Source organism: Eucyclogobius newberryi, unplaced genomic scaffold (assembly GCF_026437365.1).
Source record: "Eucyclogobius newberryi isolate DKJ021-1_F unplaced genomic scaffold, fEucNew1.0.hap1 SCAF_17, whole genome shotgun sequence".
In the NCBI taxonomy this organism is placed as follows: Eukaryota; Metazoa; Chordata; class Actinopteri; order Gobiiformes; family Gobiidae; genus Eucyclogobius; species Eucyclogobius newberryi.
The window spans coordinates 1,328,443-1,354,128 of record NW_027315801.1 but is presented as its reverse complement, the minus strand read 5'-3'; the positions used below and the strand labels follow the sequence as shown (position 1 = coordinate 1,354,128).

The window sequence follows — 25,686 nt, the reverse complement described above, 5'->3', positions numbered from 1 at the left end:
TACATTTTTGTTTAAAATGTTGAAATATTGTCTGATTAAAATGCTGTCTTTGAGTGAGGGATATTTAACTGTGCTGATTCGGTTGAAGCGACATTGAAAATTCACTGGCAGAAGCCAGTCAAGAGTCTTGACTAATGAGGGTGCCGTTGGCTTTTGCCTTTGCGGTGCTCGACCATAGAGCACAAACATCACATCGTTATGGTCTGTGCTCAGTCTCCAAAATGGCCTTTAAAATCAAGGGCATTGCCTGTATTATTCATCTGTGGATTAATGATTGTTTTCTACAGACCTCATTAATAATGAAGTAAAAAAGGGGGCCCAAGATTGATCCTTGTGGAGTTATTCACTCTGCAAGAAGTAAAGTTGTATACATTGCTTACATTGCTTGCAGTTTTCAAGATATGATTTTATCCCTTGTATCACCACTGGGGAGAAGTTGCTAAATCTCTATTTTTGAACAACATAATAATAATCTGCTATATTGGGGCAGACAACACTCTGACACACTGTGTATTGTACTGGATGATGGGTGATGGTTGAATCATTTTCTGGGTAGAATTTGAGGGCCCTGGGTCCACTGCATCCTGAAGTCAGTGAGGCCCCTCTTCACAAACTCCTCAGATAACTGTGGAAAGAGGAGAATGGAAACACATAAAAGACAAACTGGTCCAGCTTTGGTAAATTATTATGTTACAATTGGTAAGTACAGCCTAAACTCCTTTACTTAAAGGTGCCATATCATGCTTTTTTGCCGTTTCGTAGTCTTTCCTAAGGGTATATTTGATAATAATAAGTGTTGTGCAACACCCATAACATAATAGTTATGAAATATCACCCAGACCTTGGACCCCGCTCACAAACCGGAAATGCAGACGGCTTAGTTTGAGATTCGCCCCCACCCTTGCCAAGAGCGATCTGGCTCCCCCGCCCAACCCGTGACTCAGCGTCTAGACTGTGTATGTACAGCTCCCTCGCTCCATCGTCTGTGCCAACACTCAAATGTAACTCTGATGTAAGTTATACAACACAAGTCTAAAGATTCACAGCGCAGCAACGTGAATCTAGCCGCTTTGCTCTCTTCCTCATTCACAGGCGGAGCAAGAGAGACTCACAGTAGCTCTCCCCCTCCCTCCCCCTCCCTCCTCTCCCGGCTGCGCCGAGGGGGTGAGGAGGGAGGGAGAAGGGGGAATGGTGAGGCGTGGTTGTGGTGATGACACTACAACCGCTGATGTTGTAGCTACCCCCCGTCAATGTGCAGATTCAACGAAAGGATATAGTCTGTTCTATAGCTAAAAACTGCGGGAATCAATTGAAAAAAACACTTTGGGCACACATATGAGGCACAAATATGGGACCTTTAAGTAAAATAACCAAATTATGTCATTTTATATCTGGTAAATTACTATTTGTAAGGTTTAGGTGTTTGGGGTTAACAGGTCAATCATGATTGAAATATTTCAGTGTTTATTGCTGACTACGTGTAGTGTGGACCTCAGACTCTCTATAATCACACTCAGTCCAGTCGTGTAGTGTGGACCTCAGACTCTCCATCTTAAGTGATATAAATACCTGGAGAGGTAAATCCTCATGGATCCAAACACCACTCACCTGTGCTAATATCTGAGCTCTGTTTGCTGGATCTGAGAGGTCCGCCCCAGTCTGCAGTTTCAGGTGTATCCTAGTGAATTTAGTCTTGACAGCTGCAGGATGTTAAGACCACATGATGTGTTAGACACGACTTTTTACAAACAATTGAAGAGTAGGAATAATAATGACCTTTTTCACAAATGATTGAATAGCTATTGGCACACCATGCATCATGCCAGGTCTGCACCGAGGACTCTACCACACAGTTCTCAACACCACTGCTCGGCTGCCCCAAGGCCCAGTTTTGGAATGTGCTGGTGCTGCCGTCAGACCACCTCCAGGGCTCTCTGTGCAGGCCGATCCACGAGGAATGGCCCCACTGAAGAGAGGCCACTGCAGTGTTCTCAGTCTCATCTTCGATCATGGCCAGGTCAGTGTAGTGTTCTCTGCAGTAGCTCCGAGCATCCTCCCAGCTCTTGAGTGTGAGGATGGGAAAGAACTGCTTAGAGCTGGAATCATTTGTACCTTTAAATCAGACAAATGTTTATTTGTTTGCGAAATTTTGTATGATTCACCACGAACACTTCTGATTTTGCCCCCATTTTTCATAAACTGAAATTTTAATCTTAATCTTAAAAATATTTCTAAATACACAAAATATAAATTTATTTTAAATATTGTTCACTTCTCCTTTGCCACTATACTGCATCACACCTCACAGATGTGGCATATCAAGGTGCTTCTCACACAGCATGAATATTGCACAGGTGTGCCTTAGGCTGGCTACAGTAAACGGACACTCTGAACTGATCCGTTTTGCTTTACAAAGGAGGGGTATGAAGCTGCTCTCCAGAACGGACAGTGTCCAGCAGGGGGCGACACTCATGGTCCGACCCTTCTGTCCCCCACCTCCTGCACCGAGTCCAGAGCACAGTCCAGGACAGAGCTGGACTTCTTGATGACGTTGTCCAGCTTCTTCCTCTTCCTCTCTGTGATGCTGCTGCTCCAGCAGGCCACACCTACAGGAGACACACCACTTTGTCAGGTCATACTCCACACCAGCCGTCTCCAGCTTGTCCCTCAGGAGCAGTGGCTGGATGGTGTTAAAGGCGCTGGAGAGATCAAAGAACAGAATCCTCACAGAGCTGCCAGGCTTCTCTAGGTGAGGGAGATGACGGCATCCTCCACTCCGATGCCAGGCTGGGATGCAAACTGCAGTGGATCCATGGCTGAGCTCACGGTGGAGCAGTGGTGGTCCAAGACCAGCCGCTCAAATATCTTCAAGAAGCTGTTGAGATCTTTGGGGCCTCAGGAGCGCCACTCCTGAAGACCTTCTACGACTCTGTGGTGGCATCAGCTCCTGTATGGTGTGGCCTGCTGGAGCAGCAGCATCACAGAGAGGGAGAGGAAGAGGCTGGACAGAGTCATCAAGAAGTCTAAACTCACGTCTATGCTGGACCATGAGTGTCGCCCCCTGCAGGACACTCTGTCTGCTCTGGAGTGCAGCTTCAGTGAGAGACTGATCCACCCTCGATGTGTGAAGGAAACGTTTCACAAGTCTCTGCTTCCTGCTGCTGTCAGACTTTACAACAAACACTGTTTGCATTTATTGAAGTTTTCATAATCAATACTGTCATAATCCTGTGCAATTCTGTGACATAATGTCAATCATCCCAGTGCAATATGTTCTGTCCATATAACAGCTGTAAATAAGAGTGTTGGTTTTATTAAGCGTTTAAGAGGTTTTTTTTATAAGAGGTTTTTTTTTTAATTCTTCTGTGCGTAATCTGTTTCTGTGTTGCAACAGTGAAATTTCCCAATTGTGGGACAAATAAAGGTCATAGTGCTTGTACGTTGCCTGACCAATGTGCAACCTGTGGCCTAGTAGTAATAATAGCAAGTATAGTGAAATAGTACTCGTAATTACAAGATAATATCTTGTAATTACGAGATCTTTAATTTGTAATTACAAGATTCTATTTTTTACAATGAGCTCCCGTACCTACGGTCCAAAAAATAATTTAAAAAGAAAAAGAGGGGCAAAAATAAATTGTGTTCAGTGTGTTTTTTGCTTCTAAAAGTGATTAGACCTAATATGCTTTAGAAGTATTTAATGATAATCTACCACACACATTGACCTATGATTTAACATTTAGTTAAATTACCTTACATCTGCTGCCCATGTACTATCAGACACAAGTAAAGTCTTATCAAAATATCCATCCATTACATCCATTTTCTACCGCTTGTTCCCTTTCGGGGTCGCGGGTGACTGGAGCCTATCCCAGTGACTTCGGGCCTTAGGCGGGGTTCACCCTGGACAGTGGCCAACTCGTCGCAGGGTTAACACAGAGACATAGACATTACAGACAGTTCACGCTCACATTCATTCACTAGGGCCAATTTAGAGTCTAACCCAGGGGTGCCCAACACGTCATTCTCAGAGGCAGTAAGGGTCAAAAAACAAAGGAAGGAGGAGAGAGGAAGTTCTGGTCATTAAGCGTAGAAAAAACTTCAGTTGTTTCATCTGGACTCAGTTTGCAAAAATAGACGTTTCGACTCTCATCCAAGAGTCATTGTCAATAACAGAATTTAGGTCGAGAACTCCCATATTAATACTGTTCTGTGGTAAGACCCGCCCATTGGGAGGAGCCTTCCTGAAGTAGAAAGAGTTGTTTGTTTCAACAGAAACTCCCCCTTGTATCTACCGAGCCTATTCAGAATCTTAATGGGCTATTAGAAACCTCTTTGTCTTAGTGAGACCCTGGCTCAACCACCCTGAGTACCTGATTAGCATCTAAATGTCCTCTACCTTTCCAGGGGTTCAGTAACCCATTATAAATAACAGGAAGATTAAACCTAAGCCCTCCATTTCTGTTTAAAGAAGGTCTTTCTTTTTTAACAAAAATAGCTTCCTTGACTCCTCTTTCAAACCATCTTTTCTCCTGCTTAAAACCTTCACCTCACCGTTTTCAAACGAGTCCAGATGACTACAACTGAAGTTTTTTCTACTATGGAACACGCCTGGACGAATGAGGGATTACACCGACATATTTCTGGTCATTAAGCGTAGTTGTGGTCAGTATATTTTATTTTCAAAATACTCAGCTGTAATAAATGGTCAAGTTAAACAGCAGATTTTCTCCCTCCTTTTTATATTGCACATTTGTGTATGATAAACAATATTAGGCTATGAATGAAAGCCTACATTGTGTGTCTATAGCCTAATTATGGTTAAACACAAAAAAAAACGGTTCAATACTGACAATAAAGATAATACTAAATTATACAACAATTTAGATCTAGAGGTAAATCTTTGGGCTTTGTTGAATATAAAAATAGCTCGTGAGCCGAAAATGTGTGGCCACCCCTGGTCTAACCTGATAGCCGTATGGACAATAGTTTAAGATTAAGTTGATACTTTTCTCTACTCGCATTAGCCTTAAAGGTCTTGTCTTTTTCTGCATGTGGACTTGAATCTGCAGCGTATAAATACTTAATAAGCAAAGGGCCTGACAGCAGCTTCATACTTTGTGCCTGTATTTGGTGTTTCCTGATCATAGTGTAACACACCACTTCATACTCTGTGTTTACGCTTCATGTATTTTCTCTTGTGGGTCTATCACTTTAGACACACTTTTGATGGATATTGATGATTTTATAGTTTGCTCAGTGCAAATAGTGAGAGGATAATTTATAATAGTTTGCTTAGCCACAACTCAGCCCAACCAATCATTTATTCATATTTAGGGAAATACACTTACCATTGAAGCAGACAAAGTATAACCGATGGGTGCAGGGATAGTCAAACCACCTTCCTGCATAAACGTACGCACAAGTCTCTCGATAACCGCCAAAGTTGGGCTGTCCAGTATTCCACTTCATGTACCGACTGGGGCTGGGGGCCCCAGTGGCCGACCATCTCCAGGAGTTGGAGTCGTTGGTCATAAATCCTTGCCATGAAGCGGGGTCATCGAACAGTCCGATCCAAGCGTAGGAGTAACTACTGGGTCTGGTCACTTTGCTTATGTCGTCCATGTTCCTGAATGTAGCCAGGTCAGTGTAGTGCTCTCTGCAGTACTGTCGAGCTGCATTCCACTGCATTGCTGAGTTAATAAAGTAGTACTCATATTTGACGGTGTGGAAGCTCTGAACCACACCTGCTCCTGTGAACAAAATACAACGTACTAATAACACAATGAAAACGGTTGTAATGTTTGGTATTTAACGCTCACAAAGACACAAGGAAATCTGGTTTACCATAAAGGAGAAAAATGAGAAGCACTTTTTCATCCATGTCCAAAACCAATCTGTTATCCGTCTATAAACACATATCAACAATGTTTGAGGTTCTTTGTTGCTTCCAATAATCAGACATACATTCTTAAACTTAATACTTTTATCTAGTATCAATGAAAAATGTACTTACTAAATATAAGCTTCTTTCAAAAGTGAGTTAGTTCTTCTAAAACTTATTGAAACACATCTTATAAAAAAGCAGTGTCCACTTGGTCTCTCACTCCCTGACTCTTTATCCTTACGTGATCTTTTGTCCTGTCTAAGTCTTATTCAAATGTCAGTCTGAATATGAAAATTTCGGCCTTCAGTGTCGTGAGTTCGAATCCCGACACAACACAATTTACTGCATGTTCTCTCAGCCCTCTCATCCCCCATTTCACGCTGTCTTTCCCGTCTAATAAAGCCTAAGAGGCCAAACATTTTGAATAAATAAAATAAAATGTAAAAATCTGCCTATTTCAGTCAAGAACCATACAGCCTCAAATGGTAATGCTAAGTTTCATCCCTGTGGTTTCACACCAAAATGCATGGTTTTTGACCGACAAACTGTGACTATCACTGAAGTCGTTAGGTTACTTCCGTAACCCCAGTTCTCTGAGTAGCATGAGTGAGATTTCTCACAATGGGATACGCCCCCTCGCGCGTATTCACAGAAGCACAATACCAATACGCCAGTCCTGAGAGGCTGGTATTTGCAGCGTCATGACGTCAGCACCTCCTATAAATGCCACGTACATGACGCTGCCCGTCATTCAATAAGCAAACCTCTTCTAGCTTCCCCCATCAGCAAGAAGGGCTGTCTGGTGAGACATCTCAATCATTCTACTCAGAGAACCGGGGTTACGAAAGTAACCTAAAGTTCTCTTTCATAGCATTTGTTCAATGTCTCACTATGGGATATGGAGACTCCCGTATTGCCAGACAAGCTTATCGTAATGACCCAACGCCAACCAAGGCCCCTGAGGGAGCCTGAGATCAGGGCAAGTCCTGAGGTGAACCGACGCTAAGGACAGTGTGGGACAAACTCTGAGACGTGACGTCCAATCTGTAAAACCTTGCAAATGTCAAGGGTGAAGGCCAACTAGCAGCAGCACAGATGTCCTGAATAGGCACACCCCTAAAATAGGCCCAAGACGTAGCCAGGCCCCTGGTAGAGTGGGCCTTAAGACCAGCCGGGACCTGAAGGTCTGCAGTGGAGTAAGCCAATGAGATGGCCTCCACAATCCAATGGGAAAGCCTGTGTTTAGAAACAGGTTTACCCTTGTGGGATTTAGCCCAGGACACAAACAGCTGATCCACCTGTCGAAATGATCTAGTCCTTTCAACATAGGTGCTCGGAGCCCGGACCGGACATAACTTATGCAATCGCTGCTGCTCAACAGTAGTGTGGGGTGGGGGCTGAAAAGCATAAGATAAAATAAGATATTCCTTTATTGTCCCACATGGGGAAATTTCATTGGTGCAACGCAGGTAGATACAGAGGTAGATACAGAAGAACAGATCACTTATAGGAAGTCTGAAAAACACTTTCAGTAGAAGATCTCCTACAAATAAAAACTCCCATAGACAAATAAATAAATACATAAATACCATTGCATGTGATCACGACAGTAATTGCACATGAATATGTGTCACGACAGCACATAGATTGGTTGGTGCATGTACCCACCTCCACCTGGGTACATGCACCAACCACCTTTGGGACAAAGGTCGGATTAGGCCGCAAGATCACTCTGAGACTATCAGGACTGAACCGCATACAAGCGGGATGCACTGACAGAGCGTGAATATCACTAACACGTTTTGCTGTGGCCAAGGCCACGAGTAGAACGGTTTTAAGTGACAACAACTTCAGGTCAATGTCCTCCAATGGTTCAAAAGGATGAGCAGCGAGAGCTTGCAGCACAACCGCCAGATCCCATGATGGTGACATGGGTTTGGACACAGGCAACAATCTCCTGGCACCCTTCATGAATCGACAAACCAGCGAATGCTGGCCCACAGTCTTTCCCTCAAAGCCAACATGGCATGCGGAAAGCCCAGCCAGATACACCTTGATAGTGGAGAACGCCTTCTTTTTATCAATAAGGTCCTGCAAGAATGACAGGATGACATTCAGCGGACAATCAAGGCATCTTAAGGCACCATTCCTCAAAAACTCTCCACTTATTGTCATAGAGAGACCTCGTGGATGCAGCCCTGGCGCTCTGGATGGTATTAACCACATTCTGAGGCAAGCCAGCTGCTGTTAGATTTAACCACTCAGGGGCCAAGCCTTCAGCGCGAGCCGCTCGGGGTGAGGATGACATATTTGCCCTTTCGCTTGTGTCAGGAGGTCCCTGCGCAGAGGAAGGGCCCAAGGGCGCCCCTGCAGCAGTTGTTTCACCTCCGCCAGCCATGGCATGGATGGCCAGTGCCGAGCGATCAATATTAGCGACAGACGGTGTTCCCTCACCCTGTGAAGGGTGGAGGGAATCAACGCGAGTGGAGGAAAAGCATAGAGCGGCACTTGAGGCCACTCGTGGGAGAGCGCGTCCACCCCCAGTGGCGCACGGTATTCGTGCAGGGAGAAAAACAGAGGACAGTGAGAGTTCTCTGCTGACGCAAACAGATCCACTGCTGCGTGACCAAACCTGATCCAAATCGGGTTCACTATCCGTATAAGGGATTTCCCCAGGAGAGTAGATCTGCGGCCACATTCTGTACGCCAGTACATGTGTCGCCCTCAAAGAGAGAAGATGCACACTGCTCCATAACAGAAGTTTGCGAGCAGGCGATGGGAACGTAGTCCCCCCTGCCGATTTATGTGAGCTACCGTGGATGTATTGTCCGTCCTCACCAGCATATTGTGCCTCCTGAGGAACGGGAGGAATCGTTTCAGTGAAAGAAACACCGCCATAAGCTCCAGGTAGTTTATGTGCGTGTGACGAAGGCGAGGGCTCCAAACGCCGTTCGCAGGCCTGCCCTCGAACACCCCGCCCCAGCCTGAGAGGCAGGTGTCTGTGGCAACCACCTTCCCGGTTGTTACAGTGCCCAGACTCACATCCTCGGTTAAAAGGCTCGTCCTTTTCCACACACGTAACGCAAGCGCGCACCGGTGAGTAATCGTTACCGTGCGCCTCCGGTGATGTACAGGATCCAGCTGGAGTGCGCCCACCCAGAGCTGGAAACTCTGCATGTAAAGCTTGTCCAGCTTTACCACAAGGATCACCGATGCCATCAGACCCAAGAGTCTGAGGCGAAGACAGTATAGAACCCGTTTCCCCGGAGTGAAAAAGTGTTTAAAGTGTCTGTGAACGTGCGCACCCTCTCCGGGGAGAGGCGCGCCATGTAACTGACAGAGTCCTTGCTTTGACTTGGCTGTAGGACACTCATCCTAGGTCCTGCAGGTGAGCGAGTACAATCTATGTCTGAGTATTTTCTGTGAGGCGGATATATTGGGATATGAAAATACGCATCTTTCAGATCGATTGACGTAAACCAGTCGCCCGGACGGATCAAGCGAATCAGACCTGAGTGCGTGAGCATTCTGAACTTGTATCTTCTGAGATATGAATTCAATGCTCTCAGATCCAGAATAGGGCGGAGCCCGCTCCCCCCCTTTTTTGTGACAAGAAAATACCTGGAATAGAAGCAGCTTCGCTTCTGATCCGATGGTACCATCTGTATCGCAGTTTTGTCCAGCAGAGAGGAAATATCTTCTGCTAGGATCACGTCAGCATTCCCTTGAGCTTGACAAGGAATCAGGCCATTGAACGTGGGAGGCGCAGTGGCGAACTGAAGCCTGTAGCCTCGGTCTAACGTTCTTAGAATCCACTTTGATTTCGTGCATTTTCTCCAGCTGCTCTGTCACAGAATGTGTGGCTCCTGTTGTTGCCGTCATTTGCAATAGTAGAAAAAGCTTCAGTTGTAGTCATCTGGACTCAGTTAGAAAAAAATAGACGTTTCGACTCTCATCCAAGAGTCATTGTCAATAACAGAATTTAGGTCGGGAACTCCAACATTTGCAATGCTCTGCCTCCCTCTATTGGCGGAGGATTGACGGCACGACCAGGAAGGACTGTGCATGTGCGGCCTGATGGCGCCGGGACGCAAATATTTTTTCGTACTTAGGTTGGGGCACTCAGCCAATCAGAAGGCGAGCAGCTTCTGGGTGGGAGTTGACTTAAAATCCTCCCAGGAGATCTCAGCGCCACAGAACCTGAACACATGGCTGCTTTGTAGGCTCTTTCAGTCATGGCGGACTGAAAGCGGTCAGCCTTGGAGGGGTAGGCAGGTGCTCTGGTGGACGTGGCCGAGAGCTTCGGATGAAGATGGGCCGCCACCATGGCTCGGTGCGTGGCGGCCCATCTTATTCATATCAGCAAAATCCAGGGAAGAAGCCCCCAATATGGGGTTCTTGCTGGAGAAAGGTTGGTCCTTCCAGGAAACTGACACCTCCTCGAGGAGCTCTGGGAAAGCCGGGAGAAGTTGCCGTGCTGCTCGCTTTGCTTGGGGTAATTTCTTCCCCTCGTAACGAGAGCGGGGCGCCTCCGCGGCGACAGGCGGCCAGGAGATTTCCAGTCTCTCCGCGGCGTGTTTACACACGTCGTGGAGGTCTGAACTTAGCGGCGGCTGTGCAGCCCCTCCATCCTCTCTGACCTGGGCCGTGAGCGGAGAACCTTGGGTAGAGGCAACGAAGGAGGAAGAGTCCTCCTCGTCCTCCTCCGAGACCAAACACCCGTCTCCAAAGGAGCCGTCATCCTCCTCGTAGTGGAGGAGAAGTGGCTCGTCTTCGAGGGGGTATAAAGTTCTAGCGCAGAGCCCCAGCTCCGGCTCCGGTCCAGCGGTGTCAAGTCAGACTGAACCGCGGCTCCGAGCTGGTTTGCTGCGGTACCGGGTTCAGTCATGACTGGGTCCTTCTCCGACAGGCTAGCTTGGTGTGCTAGTCTGCGGCGGAGACTTTTCACCGTGTACCGGGAGCAGTGAGGGCACGAGCCGGGATTGTCAAGTGCAACGCGAGCATGTTCCAGCCCGAGGCATGTCGAGCAGACCTGGTGTGTGTCTTTGCTCGAGATTTTATTCCCGCAGGTGTAGAGCCTAGCGCCGTCCGGGTCCAACTCCGTGGTGGGAGAGATCGTTAGCTTTGCAGCTGTCATGGTTGTTACCTGGAGTGGTAAGAACAGGAATCACTGAATAGTGATTATAGTCAGCGCAAAATGTCCGTCCTGTGTGGAGACAGGAGGTCGTGTCAAAACCCCTAACGCTCGGCAGTAGAGGTGTTAGCTCTTACCTGTGAGCAGTTCAGCTAGCGGGTTTAAGACATGAAGTGCGGTAACTTGGCCAGTGAAGCGAGAGGAGGTTTTTGAATGACGGGCAGCGTCATGTACGTGGCATTTATAGGGGGTGCTGACGTCATGACGCTGCAAATACCAGCCTCTCAGGGCTGGCGTATTGGTATTGTGCTTCTGTGAATACGCGCGAGGGGGCGTATCCCATTGTGAGACATCGAACGAATGCTATGAAAGAGAACCAGTTATGACCTGTTCATCCCAGTCACGTCCCTCCAGAGCCATTAAACAGAGCCATGTGGAAAAAGTTCAATTCCCAAGATTTTATTTAAAAGACACACAGAGCAGTATAAATGTGGAGTTTCATAGACACTCAGACTATCGGCACAGGTGCTCCACAGGGCTGTGTACTTTCTCCCCTGCTCTTCTCCAAACAGTCATAATGCATTTATATGATAATGTGTTTGAATTGCTCAAAATGACTTACCAGTAGTTACTTGGCCTACTCTTTCCTCGTTATTTTGTTAATAATGTCTAGGCTAATGGATTCCTTTATACATTTTGTTTGCTCACAACAAAGACATTTATTATTATTATTTTTTTCATCAATATTTTTCATTTTATTTGATTAGATACTGATCACTTTGCCATCTATAATGAATGTAATCGATGTGTTCTCTGCTGCTTGAGTCCGGTCTTACCTTCACATCGCTCAGGTATGATCGGCCAGGTTAACCGCACGGAGCTCAATTGCGTTGGTTTGTCTGTTTGTTTGTTTGTTTGTTTGTTTATCAGGCTGAGTTTGTGATGGTGCCATCAACTTCACTTTTTTAGTCAAATACAGTCAAATCAATCAAATGATTGACGTGCTCTATGGAGAAGAAATACAGTTCATCTAAGAATAATTATATTTTTAACTCAGGCTTTTCAATTTTACAGGGAAGACGTTGCCCTCTGCTGGTAATAGTGGGGAATAAAGGAGTGGAAAGTACTGAAATAAGTAATTTTTATTTGTATAGCACGTTTAAAATCCAAAGTGCTTCACAATGAAAAAGACAGAGATTAAAAAATAATTCAAACAGCAGACAACAACAGACAGTAACAAAAGCCACAGAAGAAACAGGCAAGAGTCCAGTCCTTTCACAGGCTCAGTAGATGTTAATGATGCTAATTTAAGGAAAATGAAAATGTATGAATACAGTTACATACAAAACAAAAACTATTACCAGTATAAGTACTACTGCCAACATTGTAGCTGTGAAACAACTACTAAGTTTAACAAGGTTTCAGTTTAATTTTAGCTCAACCTCTAATCCAAAACTTCATAATGTCACTAAGTAAAACTACATGGCTCTAGAGACTCTGGAGGTGGGCAACTTATCAACATTTTGAAAATATTGTGAATTTTGTTCAAACGATAGTTGTAGTAGTAAAAACTGCTACAAAAAGAGCTGATAAAAACAAAAGTGAAAAGAGTTATGTTGTAAATTTTCAAATAAAAGGTATAAGTTGATATTTCTGCACCTTTGTGATTCATTTTACAGATATTTTACATTTATCTGATAGTTAAACCTCAACCAATACATTTAAAGACATGTTTTATGTTCTAAGACAATGGCATTGACATAATATGGAATATGGATAAAATTAAGATTTTTTGTCAATATTGCCCATCCCTAATGGACTCTAAGCTAATGATCAATATTACACGGTTACAGTCTCATTGAAGTTGGCATTACCGGTGAAGCCGTATTTGCATTTTACGTCGAGCCAAACCTTGAGGATCACGAACACACAGATTGTCAGGTTTGGTGCACCTCCACTTCTGGAAGAGGCTGGCACTGGAGGTCCCTGTGGAAGACCATCTCCTGGAGTTAGGCTCAGAGTTCATGACCTTCTGCCAGGAGGAGGCGGGGTCATCCGACAGTCCGGTCCAGGCTGGTCCGGTGTTGGTTCAGTCTGTGTGTGTCCTCCAAGCCAGGGTTTAGGGTGGTTAGAATGTCGTGAGAACAGTCGACATCCCATACATAAATAAAAGTAAAATTGCTGTATTTGTCATCATACACATAAGTTGAGCAACACAATGTTATATAGATAAATCCCTGGGTTCAACGTCATCCAGTTGTGTGGATGTTAGCCTTTCCCAATAAAGCTGGTTTCAGACAGATGTCCATATGCATTCTTGTGTTTTCTCAGGTGTTTCATGTCACCGACACTATTTTCACACCAATCCCGGTCTGTAGATACAGTTTCAAAAGGACACACAGATCAACACAAATGGGCGATGAAGCAAATCGCCCATTTTAGACAGTTTTACTACGGCTTTTCTCATAGTGACGTAACACAGTTCAGGTTCAGATTTATTTTGTTTATTTATTTTATCTTTACTATTCTTTATTGAACATTTGGAATAGATTTACAAATAAGCAGGACACAACCCGAGCTAAACAAAATACAGTTATACTTACTGTATATAATAGAAACAAAATCCAAGTCACGCAGGCTCAATACACTGCACAGTCAGGCAAAAATGCACTCTTCTATATATATATTTCTTAAATCTGAAAGCCTTTAGTCACCTTACATTCGACCTTCAAGAAAGTCTTAATGTACATGAGGAATAATCGCTTGACTAGTCAAATTGTCATATTTTAAACATTTCTGACTAGACTAGACTATGGTAGTTGCAGCACTATAAAAGGCTTGTGTCACATGGTGAAAAAATAAATAAATAAATTATTCAGCGCAATATGTGTGATTAAAGACCCCTGCTCTATATTTATTAAAGGAATAATAGAGAATTTTTAGGCACCAAATCTGAGTCTCATTTCCTCGTGGCGTGGACAGCCGATATGTCCTCCCACATATCAATCATCCCTTTTGTCCTACTGAACACCTGCAGGCTCGATCTGGCTTGTTCCCAGGCTGCGCATGCGTGGTTGCTATGCCAGTGTGTGTTAGGTGAATTCCTTCAGTGTACAGTACAAAATGACAACAGAGAAACCCTGTGTTTGAGCTCAGAAGAGAAGGAAATCTGCGGAGACGGAAGATACGATCCGTCACATCAATAGACAAATGCACGTGTAGCAGCGTCCTTCTGCACGGGGGTGAGTGTGCGCATGCACTTTTTTCAAAAAGGGACTAACAGTCGCTTGAGTTCTCGAATCGGCAAAAAATCCTCTATTATTCCTTTAACATGGCGTGACCCCTACATAGCGCCCTATGTAGTGAGTGTTTTTTCTTGACTCCATAGTTGGGACTGACTAAAATTGAAATGTGCACACAAAATCATTGCATGTAGTGGAATTCGGCCACATCATTCAGTGGGCAGTGGTTGAATCATTTGAGGGCCCAGGGTCCACTGCATCCTGAAGTCAGTGAGGCCCCTCGTCACAATCTCCTCAGATAACTGTGGAAAGAGTAAAATGGACAAAGAACTAGCAAATACATTTGTAAAAAATACTATATTGCATTTGTTAGGAGTATCAAATGACCAAAACAGTGTAGTTCAGCTGATGGAGGCAGTGTACCTGATTTTGCATGAAAAATAGAATTAGTTCGATGATTGGAGGAAGTTTCACATCTTCAGTTTTGATCTACGCACTATGCTGAGGCTTAATGTGCACAGCCTGGGAACTATTACACTATAACACAGTCTCCTGAATTATAAAGACTTTGTGCACTGCCCACCGTACAATCTGTGCTTTATAAATACCACCTGCAGCTGGAATCTGCACTTGTGAACAAACCCACGTCACATCACACACTCTCAACACCTCCAAAACTCAGTAGTGAATGGTGATTTTGATACTAAGGAAAATACTTGATTCTCTAGATTTAAAATGCTCTTTTTACATGAACAATGGCGATGATGAAAAATGAATGAAATTTGCGGCCAAGCTTCGGCAGCAGAAGTGAGGGGGAAATGGTTTTATTGGGATATATTTCAGAACAATTTAAATATAGTTGTGACCCACGGTAGTTTTATTGTCCAATCACTGATTGCCTTGATTGCCCTGACCGCACGCCACTGTCAAAGCACCATAACACCATAAAAAGGCCATTTATATAAACATGAGCCAATAATCAGTGGGTGTAACCGAGGCATGCGGGACAGGGAGGGAGGGGCAGTCACAGTATAGGCTTGACAAATACAAATTCAATTAAGTCACACTTTATTGTTCCCATAGGGAAATTTGTCCTCTGCATTTGACCCATCGTGTCCACAGGAACAGGGCTTGCTGCTTGCAGGTTTTGAGTTGGGCTTAACCAGAGTGTCCACAACCTTCTTGCTGTGAGGCGAGAATGCAACTCTGCCACTGCCGCCAAATAAAAGTGATTGCAATGACTCATCCCTCTCAAATTAGGTTTAAAAAAATAATAAATTGTGTTTTAATACTATTTAGGCAGTAGACTATTTTACAAATATTGTTTTTATTGTGCTTCAGGCTCTTATGTTTGAATGAGGTGTGCGAGAGGCTCTGTCCACACACATTAATAAGTGCAGGTCTGAATGGTCAAAGGAGGGGGCAGTGAGAAGGACAGCGGATGCCCTTCCTGACAGAGCAAAAGCAGTGGGAGAGATACGGATGGAAAAGCAGCAGATGGACAAACCCTTTTGCTACAGAGATAAGTGCAGGTAAAGAAGGAAAAACATGTGACACATGAAGCTCTGTCGGGAGCTTTTATTCTGCCAGTAAAAATGTGTGGAACAAAATGTTGGTTACTTTAGTGAGTGTGCGCACATGGGCCTGCCACAGACATTATTTCATTAGTTTAAGCAGGAACAAGCTGCCTGTTAAAAAAGAATGAAGAGGATTCAAGGTCTGGGTCTGGTTCGGATGCATCTGGGATACATCTCGTACACAGGGTCGGGTTGGATCATTTGAGACGATCCAAACACCACTCACCTGTGCTAATATCTGAGCTCTGTTTGCTGGATCTGAGAGGTCCGCCCCAGTCTGCAGTTTCAGGTGTATCCTAGTGAATTTAGTCTTGACAGCTACAGGATGTTAAGACCACATGATGAGTTAGACACGACTTTTGACAAACAATTGATGTGAAGAATTATTACAAGTAGAGTTAATTCTGACCTTTTTGACAAATGAATGGATAGCTATAGGGACACCATGAATCAACCCAGGTCTGCTCCGAGGACTCTATCACACAGTTCTCCTTTCCATTGTTAGGCTGCCCCAACTCCCAGTTTTGGAATGTGCTGGTGCTGCCGTCAGACCACCTCCAGGGCTCTCTGTGCAGGCCGATCCACGAGGGACTGCTCCACTGAAGAGAGGCCACTGCAGTGTTCTCAGTCTCATCTTCGATCATGGCCAGGTCAGTGTAGTGTTCTCTGCAGTAGCTCCGAGCATCCTCCCAGCTCTTGAGTGTGAGGATGGGAAAGAACTGCTTAGAGCTGGAATCATTTGTACCTTTAAATCAGACAAATGTTCGTGATCAGATGATTTTGTTAGGATCTGACAAATAGTCATCGCAGAAGGACTTTGGCCCCATAGACTTGAGAAGTGCCACTCCTCCCTGAACTCAAGTGGATTAGACCTGAGTCAAATTGGCTTAAAAATCCTCTAGTGTGCAGCTGACTAAAGAAATAAACTCAGAATTCAGAATGTGAACAACGCCCCCAGCAGCTGTTAAAGCTCAGGGTCTTAACAAGTCCAGTTTGATCCTTAAATGGGTTCTGGAAAACTAGTGGTAAATCCAATGTCACTATAGTATAGATCAGACAGAAATGCTTGTTCAGTAAAATGCTTATAGGACCTTTTCACAGTTTCACTTGATTTGGATTTAAAACAGGTCGTGTTCCGCACACTCCCAATAGGACAGTGGTCACTAAAGTCCAGAGGAAAGACACCACTACATTGATCCTTCTGAGGCTTGTTGCTTAAGATAATGTCCAGTAATGTTGCTTTAACGGGGTCTTTAGGGTCCGGTCGGGTGGAGCAGTAATAAGTTGTGTGAGGTTTAATTCCTTACAATCGTTTTTTAGACTGTCAGATGTTTTGGACCAATCGATGTTCGTGTCGCCTAAAACAAGCAGCTCAGAATGATCAAAAGTGGAGAGGAAAGTAAAGACGTCCTCTAGCTCACCGACTGGTGCAGATGGAGGACGATAAAACCTACAACTGTCATTTTACCAGGATTATTTTGACCCAAACCCACCTCTAGAACTATGTATTCAAAACCTTTTGACTTAGAGACTTTGGATTTTACAGTTGCAGAGAAACAAGATTTTATAAATATTACTACTCCACCTCCTTTACTGGGTCTACCACAACGGAATATATTATAATTGTCCAATGAAATGTCAGTATCTGAGATCCTGGAGGTGAACCATGTTTCAGAAAAAACAAATATATCAGGATTGGCTTCTTTTGCCCACACTCTAATCAAATCTATTTTTGATTGAAGACTTCGCACCTTTCTTTAATTTAAATGTTGATATATTTAGAACATTATCATCTTGAGTATTTGATATGGGTTGTTTTTTAGTAGGCTTAATGCTGATTAGATATGATTAGTCATTTTTTCTGTTTTGACTCTGTTCCAATTATTATTCACAACATAAATGTCACTTGAATTCTTTCCCATTTCCAAAGGTGCAATAGAGTTTTGGGCAGGTTGAGGCCCTGACACTAATGTTCTGCTTGTAGTCTGACTGGAATCTGAAGAGGTCCATGAGTATTTGAAGTCACCATACCTGATTGTCACACATGTACTGCTGCAGATGCAAGAGTGAGGTCCATGTCGAGAGAGACAAGACGAGATCCATTTCAACAATGTCAAAGGTTTTAGCTTTAAAAGCTTTTATAGCTTGTTGGGCCTGGATTTCATTCTTTCAGGCTTCGGGCATCGGGCCTAACTTTTATGGCCCAGTTACAGCTTTGTCCATCATTTGGTCTGTATGAGATTCGTCTGCTCAGCTTAGGTTGGAACTAGGTCATATAGGGAATTGGAAAGGAAGTGACGAAATCCAAGATGGCGGCGCTCTCACGGCCCAAATCACTTGCGGTTGACCATTTTGCTACACGGTTTTGGTCCACCTGGTGGTGGCAGATTTGCTGGCCCGATTGTTAGAGACACGGCTATACGCAAAGCGTTCGAGGGTTCGATTCCTGCGCGGAGCTTTATTATCTCAAGTTTAAAAAACGTTTGCAGTCTAGTTTGTTTTAGGATGAGTTAGCTTCACTTTTGCTAATTCAAAGTCATGGTATAAACTAGTTTTAACCAAACGAAGTAAACCTAAAACTTAGGGTTAGGTTTAGGGGTTAAGGGTTAAGGTTAGGGTTAGGGTTAAGGTTAGGGTTAGAGTTAGGGTTAAGTTTAAGGTTAGGGTTAAGGTTAGGGTTAAGGTTAGGGTAGGGTTAGGGTTAAGGTTAGGGTTAGGGTTAGGGTTAGGGTTAGGGTTAAGTTTAAGGTTAGGGTTAAGGTTAGGGTTAGGGTTAAGGTTAAGGTTAGGGTTAAGGTTAGGGTTAAGGTTAGGGTTAAGGTTAAGGTTAGGGTTAAGGTTAGGGTCAGGGTTAAACCCAGACCCATGTGATTTACATTTTCACAATTCTTTGTTTTACATTCAATTCACGCCCATTTCAATTGTTTCTCAGTGAGACAACACCAGGAGCTCATTGTTTGGTCCTTGTTCACATCAAATGCATCGTAAACTTCAGGTTTGGACCCAAGAGTGAACATTATTGATGGATCAGCAGAATTAGCGGGTCCGTTCGCCATGTTTACTACAGTCGACCACCTGTTTACTTCCACCCGGCTCCCGCCATGTCGTCCTCGCTGTGTCGTCACGGGCATTGTCGTCACTTCCTCCTTTCCAATTCCCTATATGACCTAGTGCCAACCCTCAGCTTATGGATGTGATGGTGCAGTGCATGTGCTGACCACTGGGGACAGTAGTGAACACAGAAGAACAGTTGAAGCTCAACTATTTAAGACCTGACTAAAACAAGCTGTCAGACAAATAAACGCTTCTCTCACCTCATTTTCTTTTCCATTTGGGCCAATTCTCTAACTTACTTGGTGCGCCCTCTGGTGGTCATTTACCAGAACACAGACCTGACATTAGAAACGGTTGGAAGTATAAGTCAAGCTGTGGTGCTCAGAGCTGTTTACGGACGAAAAATGGAGCATAAATGCACCGATTCCCTGCAAGGCCTGAAAATGGCTTTGTGTTTTTGTAGAACTTATTTGCAATTAAAATCTGCATCCTTGTGTAACAAGACAACCGGAAAGAGGACTACAACAGATACCAGCCCTCAGGGAACCTTCCGGAAGAAGGTAAGGTAATAAACTCAGTGATAACTCTGCTTAGCCATATTTGTGGAACAGAAGTGAGGATTTGATGAGCCTGGATTGCCCAAATAAACCAGGCTTTGGCTTGACCTCACTTTATGTCCATATAAGCAAAGAACAAGTCTAACTTGTATTTTCTTTTTAAACAAGAGCAGAGGCTACGCATAATACCTTTAAACTTTGAGTATTTTGGCTTGTAGGTCGATCAGTTTAGGATTCATTCTCATTTCAGGCTTTTAGACATGCTGTTGATGGTATTTGTGGCTTTTAGGATTTGCTTTGTGCAAATAGTATCTGGATCTTACTTTTGCCTCCTCCTACATAACATATAGAATTGTCTTCACCACATGCCCAACCTTTCCCAACCAAATATTTATTAATCTTTTGGAAAATACACTAACCTTTGAAGCATGCAAAGCGATGCAGTTTATTAATGGTAACGTCATTCCACGCTCCATTAACGATGACCGTGCCTGCTTTTCGAGATCCGCCATAGTTGGGCACTCCAGCAGCCCACTTCATGTACCGACTGGGGCTGGGGGCCCCAGTGGCCGACCATCTCCAGGAGTTGGAGTCGTTGGTCATAAATCCTTGCCATGAAGCGGGGTCATCGAACAGTCCGATCCAAGCGTAGGAGTAACTACTGGGTCTGGTCACTTTGCTTATGTCGTCCATGTTCCTGAATGTAGCCAGGTCAGTGTAGTGCTCTCTGCAGTACTGTCGAGCTGCATTCCACTGCATTGCTGAGTTAGTAAAGTAGAACTCATATTTGATGTGGAAGCTCTGAACCACACCTGCTCCTGTGAAGTTTAATAATAACATAATAGTAACATAATTTAAAAGTAGTTGCAACATAGTTGCAAAATGTGATGTTTAAAGCTCATCTATCGTGCATTCCCACTCTAAAAATCATTTTGTTTCTACTTTTCTAATTCTACACTTATTTTGAACTATTATACTACTAGAATAATCTCATATGAACTCAACCTACTACACAAATAAAAGTACATAATTATAATTTAATACATATATTTTAGAAATACATCAATTGTTGATAAATTAATATTAGTAGACACAAGGAAATCTGGCTTACCATAAAGCAGAAAAATGAAAAGGGACTTTTGTTCCATGTCAAAAGCCAATCTGTAAATTTTGCTCCCTATAATGAGACACACAATGTTATACTACACACTTGTATCTTCTATCATTATTTCAAGTTAAAAATATAGTTACTTACAAAAGCAAGTTTTTGTAGCGTCCACTTGGTCTCTCAATGACTGACTCTCACAACTGACATGATCTTTTATTGTGTCAGAGCATTATTCAAATGTCAGTTGGAATAGGAAAACACGCCATGTCGCAGGGTGTTTGAATCTGGCTTAGAAGATTTCCTGCATGTCCTTCCCTCTCTAATCCCCATGCCATGCTCTCTCGTCCAAGAAAAACAAAAAGAACATTTTGTCCTTTTCGATTTAAGAACCATATCGTTGTAAAGAAAAAAATATACATATAAGTGGAGTATTCCCACGGACAAAAAAACCAAGGTGCTCTGTTTTTCAAAAATAATTAAAAAGCCTTTATAAAAACGTTTAAAAGTTTAAAATGCGCACCAGCACGTTTCAGCCCTGACGTGGCCTTCCTCAGGGTGCAATCAGAGAGCCTTGGTTTTTTTGTCTGTGGGAATACGCGACTTGAACATTTGCCACACTTTATACCCGCAGAGACAACAGTTGCTTTATTTTCCTTGCCACGAATCACCCCTTCTGTCCAATTGAGCACCTTTTTAATTTGACCATTTTCTGGACTTTCAAGTACCCACGCAGCGCTCCTCATTTCTATTTTTTTATTCAGAGATTTTTTTAAATGATTCTTTGGCCTAAGCTTTATTAGAGAAGATGTAAACCTTACATGATCTTTTATTGTGTCAGAGCACTATTCAAATGTCAGTTGGAATAGGAAAACACGCCATGTCGCAGGGTGTTTGAATCTGGCTTAGAAGATTTCCTGCATGTCCTTCCCTCTCTAATCCCCATGCCATGCTCTCTCGTCCAAGAAAAACAAAAGAACATTTTGTCCTTTTCGATTTAAGAACCATATCGTTGTAAAGATATTTTCTTATTCATAAAACAGTATGTGGAGCTCCGAATTTGTGCACTAAACACAAACTGGCTCCTTCTCTTCTCTCTGAGCACAGATGAGATGTTTAGCCAAGTGTGTTTATAAAGCACATTTAAAACAAACACAATGGCCCGAAGTGCGAAACAAAATTCCATAAAATATCTAAGACAAGCAATAACAGGCTAAAGTAATGCTGTAAAAAAAGCCAGTTCAAAATATTCAGATATTGGGCTGTTCTTTTTGGCCTAAGCTTTATTAGACAGGAAAGCTCAGCAGCGTGAAACAAGGATGAGAGAGAAGGGAGGACATACAGTAAATTTGCCTGTGGCAGGAAGCACAGATTGGGCTGTTCTCAGAATGTAAATAAAGCGACTCACAGTCGTAAGCACACTCTGGATCTTGTCCTCCTATAAATCCTACATTGTCAGATCATTTCCTAGTTTCCTTTCAGTTTATTCTTAAAGATCATCCAGTCCCACAGAATAAAGTTATCATGAAAAGGACAATATCTGAAAAATCTATCTCAAAGTTCAATTAAATAATAGACATGATCACATGACATGTGATCATGTCACATGACATGATCACGTGACATGATCACATGACATGATCACATGACATGATCACGTGACATGATCACATGACATGATCACGTGACATGATCACATGTCATGTGATCATGTCATGTGATCCTGCTGAGAACAGCTTTAGTCCCAGTTTAAGTGATCGATTTGTCGACTTGACCATGAATTCCCTGAAGTCTGCTCTTGATGTTGCAGCACCGTTAAAACAGAAGGTCATTAGGCCAAAGCGCGCCCCCCCATGGTACAACCAAGAACTGCGTTCACATAAACAAAGAGTTAGAAAATGAGAAAGACCATTTCTCGTCGCTCTCACACAGAAGAATCCCTAAAAGCAGGAAAAGCTGCTCCTGTCCTATCAGCAGGCTCTGCGTAAGGCCCAAACCAGATACTATTCAAATCTAATAGAAGTCAACAAATCCCATTTTCTCTCAGCTCTGATGACAGATAAAGAGATAATTTAGAAAATTACTCCCACTATTAGCCCTGAACTAGCCCAAGCTGTAAAACTAATGTCCCATAAATCGATCAGTAAATTTAGAAAAGGTTCACAGCTGTTGATCAAGCAGAGATAATCTTGCTACTTCCGGCGCCGGTGAAGCTGGCTGCTGCGTTACAACGTCCTCCTCTTTTTACGAACTTTTCCTAACTTTCTCTGCCCTTTTCATTTTAAATGTAAATTACTTTACATACATCCACTTACCGGAAGTGTACAAACCGACACGCGCTGGACACGCCTTGATTTGGACTTATTTGGCTGAATTATTGTGTTTTTTCTTCTCGTCGCGGCATGTGTGTGGGACCCTCCCGCCCTCCCCCTCCCCCGGCAGGTCTACTCTATGGAGCGGCTCCTCTCTGGAGCGGCTCCTCTCTGGAGCGGCTCCTCTCTGGAGCGGCTCCTCAATGGAGCGGCTCCTCTCTGGAGCGGCTCCTCTCTGGAGCGGCTCCTCAATGGAGCGGCTCCTCTCTGGAGCGGCTCCTCTCTGGAGCGGCTCCTCAATGGAGCGGCTCCTCTCTGGAGCGGCTCCTCTCTGGAGCGGCTCCTCAATGGAGCGGCTCCTCTCACATGTCATTGTAATAGCAGTGTACGTAGCCCCGTCTGCTAACGCTGACAATGCCTGTGAAGCTTTGTTCTCCACAACAAGCAGACTGCAAAACAAGCACCCACAGGCTCTCTTCCTCATCTCTGGTGACTTTAACCACGCTTCTCTCTCTTCTGCCCTGCCAACATACACCCAGTATGTTACCTGTCCCACCAGAGACAATAAAACACTGGATTTATTCTTTGCCAACACCAAGGAAGCTTATTCCTCTTCCCCCCTCCCTCCCCTGGGCAGCTCGGACCACACCCTTGTACATCTGAGGCCTGTGTATGAACCCATCGTGCGCAGGCAGCCTGTGGTGTCCCGTGAGGTGAGGATGTGGTCTGCTGAGAGCGAGGAGGCTCTGAGGGACTGCTTCAGCACCACTGTCTGGACTGAGCTTTATGACCCACATGGGGAGGACATCAACACCATCACAGAGCATCACAAACTACATCAACTTCTGTTTTGAGAACATTGTTCCCTCCGGACGGTGTTTTCCAAACAACGAGCTGTGGATTAACCATGAACTGAAGGCTCTGCTGAAGGAGAAGAAGAGAGCCTTCAGGTCAGGGAACAAGGAGGAGCTGAGGACTGTGCAGAAGGAGCTGAGGAGGAAGATCAGGCAGGCTGAAGCCGGCTACAAGAGGAGGACGGAGGAGCAGCTGCAGCAGAAGTACATTCAGGGAGTGTGGAGGAGCCTGAAAACCATCTCGGGCTTCAAACCCCCCCCCGCTCCCAGACAGAGGGAGACATATACAGTGGGCGAACGATTTAAATACTCACTTCTTGAGGTTTGATCAACCGCTGACCCCTCCCCCTGCACAGCTGCATGTTCCCTCTTCCACAGCCGGACAATGGGCCACCCCCGTTCCCCTTCACATTTCTGCTCTGGACCATCAGCTCCCCACTTCACCTGGACTCACCCATCCCCCCAGCACACGGTCCCCCTGCCAACCACTGACTGTCACAGCAGCACAGGTGAGGAGTGAGCTGAAGAGGATTAAAGTGAGGAAGGCAGCAGGACCTGATGGCATCAGCTCCAGGCTCCTTAAGTCCTGCAGATGAACTGTGTGGAGTGATGGAGCATGTCTTCAACATGAGCCTGAAGCTGAGGGTGGTACCACAGGTCTGAAGACCTCCTGTCTGGTACCTGTGCCCAAGACACCGCGCGCCAAAGACCTCAACAGCTTCAGGCCGGTGGTTCTCACGTCCCACCTGATGAAGACACTGGAGCTGGTCCTGGACCACCTCCGCTCCACCGTGAGCCCAGCTATGGACCCGCTGCAGTTTGCATATCGGTCTGACATCGGAGTGGAGGACGCCGTCATCTCCCTGCTGCACCGCTCTCTCTCTCACCTGGAAAAGCCTGGCAGCTCTGTGAGGATTCTGTTCTTCGATCTCTCCAGCGCCTTCAACACCATCCAGCCGCTGCTCCTGAGGGACAAGCTGGAGACGGCTGGTGTGGAGTATGACCTGGCAGAGTGGATCCTGGACTACCTCACAGACCGACCCCAGTTTGTGAGAGCCCTGGACTGTGTGTCTGACACTCGGACCTGCAGTGTGGGGGCGCCCCAGGGCACTGTCCTTGCGCCCTTTCTCTTCACCCTTTACACTGCAGACTTCAGACATGACACGGACAGCTGTGTCCTGCAGAAGTTCGCTGATGACTCTGCCATCATCGGACTCATCACGGACGACGATGACGCGGAGTACAGAGGACTGGAGCAGGACTTTGTGGACTGGTGTCAGCGGAACCACCTTCTCATCAACGCGGGGAAGACCAAGGAGATGGTGGTGGACTTCCGTAGACGCCACCCCACTGCCCCCTCACCAGTGAACATCCAGGGACGGGACATTGAGAGAGTGACTCATACAAGTACCTGGGTGTTCATCTGAACCACAAACTGGACTGGACTCATAACACAGACGCACTGTACAGGAAGAGCCAGAGTCGGCTCTACCTCCTGAGGAGACTCAGGTCTTTTGGAGTGACAGGGCCACTCCTGAAGACCTTCTACGACTCTGTGGTGGCATCAGCTCCTGTAGGTGTGGCCTGCTGGAGCAGCAGCATCACAGAGAGGGAGAGGAAGAGGCTGGACAGAGTCATCAAGAAGTCCAGCTCCGTCCTGGGCTGTGCTCTGGACTCGGTGCAGGAGGTGGGGGACAGGAGGGTCCTGGCTAGATTCACATCTATGCTGGACCATGAGTGTCACCCCCTGCAGGACACTCTGTCCCCTGCAGGACACTCTGTCCTCTCTGGAGAGCAGCTTCAGTGAGAGACTGATCCACCCTCGCTGTGTGAAGGAAAGGTTTCGCAGGTCTTTCCTTCTGCTGCTGTCAGACTTTATAACAAACACTGTTAGTACTGAACATGTGCAATACTGATGTAACCATGTGCAATACCATCATATTCATGTGCAATTACTGTCATAC

The 25,686-nt window shown here is 44.9% G+C and overlaps 1 pseudogene; it reads right to left on the bottom strand.

Moving 5' to 3' along the window:
- Window positions 1–6,637: 6,637 nt before the first annotated feature.
- Window positions 6,638–9,549, bottom strand: LOC140362543 (uncharacterized; annotated as a pseudogene).
- Window positions 9,550–25,686: the final 16,137 nt, after the last annotated feature.